We start from the raw sequence: 1,447 nt of genomic DNA, 5'->3' as shown, positions 1-1,447 counted from the left end.
CACCCTACAACCCCTAACCACTAAACCACCCACTGTAGCTCTTCCTCTACCTGTCTTTTGAACACCTCCAGGGATGGTGCCCCCACCACCTTCCTGGGCAGCCTGTTCCAATGCTCCACCACTCCTTCTGTAAAGAAGTTTTTCCTATTATCTCACCTGAAACTCCCCTGGTCGAGCTGGTCACAAAAGAGAAGAGCCCCGTGTCAGTCTCACTACCACCTCCTTTGAGGTCGTTGTAGAGAGCAATGAGGTCTCCCCTCAGCCTCCTCTTCTCTAAACTGATCAATACCAGTTCCCTCAGCCTCTCCTCTAAGTCCTGTTCTCCAGACCCCTGATCACCTTGGTTGCCCTTCTCTGCACCCTCTCCAGCGCCTCCATGTCCTTCCTAACCTGTAGTGCCCAAAACTGCACACAGTGCTTGAGGTGCAGCCTCACCAAAGCTGAGGACAAGGGTAAGATCACCTCCCTGGCCCTGCTGGTCACACTGGTCCTGAACCAGGCAAGGATGGTGCTGGCCTTCTTGGCCACCTGGGCACACTGCTGGCTTATGGCTCTATGAAGTCAAAACATTCCCTAACAGACAGAGCCACACCACCACCTCTCATGAAGAGCTTCTATCCATTCACTGCAGTGTTCCAGCTGTGACAGTCATCCCACCATATTTCTGTGATGACAACTACATCACAGCTGTCCTGCTGTGCAATGGCTTCCAGCTCATCCTGTTTGTTGCCCATGCTCTGTGCATTGGTGTAGATGCACCTCAGCTGGGCCTCCTTTTCTCTGGGAGAAGCCCAAATCACCTCCTGATTATACTCCAATATTCCCATAGCCCCCAACCTCACACCAGCTCCTGTCTTCCCCCAGCCATATGCAGTGCCCTTCTCCTCCTTCACCAAGACACAGGACTTGGAGCCCTTGCTTGCACACCCTTCTCCTCCAGGTACTGGTATGTCACATTCGGGCTCCTCTCCAGTGACCCCACTTTCACCCCTGGCCCCCTTCATACCTTGTATAAAGCTCTGCTAATTAGCCCTGCTATCTCCTGTCCTAAACCCCTTTTACCTCTGTGGGATAAGCTCTTCCCATCCCTTGTTAGGAAGCCTGGTCTCCTGTAAATCCAGCCTTGGTCAGAAGAACTGATCCCTGGAGAAGTAAGGAGGGGGGTCAGCAGAGCTGTCACCTGGGAGGTTTGGCAGGCAAATTTTGGCCTCTTTCAGAGTCTGGTGGAGAGAATCCCTTGGGAGGCAATCCTGAAAGACAAGGGATTTCAGGAAGTCTGGAAACTGATCAAGAAGAAACTCTTGAAGGTGAAGGATCAGATGGCCCCAGGTGCTGTGAGATGAACTGGTGGGGAAAGGTGCCCAGCCTGGGTGAATAGAGAGATCTGGTTATAACTTCGCAAAAAAAGGAGAGATTATAGTCCTTGTAAAAAGGACTCAAGTGTATT

The sequence above is a fragment of the Calypte anna genome, unplaced genomic scaffold (genome assembly GCF_003957555.1).
Source record: "Calypte anna isolate BGI_N300 unplaced genomic scaffold, bCalAnn1_v1.p scaffold_183_arrow_ctg1, whole genome shotgun sequence".
NCBI classification, from domain to species: domain Eukaryota; kingdom Metazoa; phylum Chordata; class Aves; order Apodiformes; family Trochilidae; genus Calypte; species Calypte anna.
The sequence above is the reverse complement of the archived record's forward strand: the minus strand, read 5'-3'. Positions refer to the sequence as shown.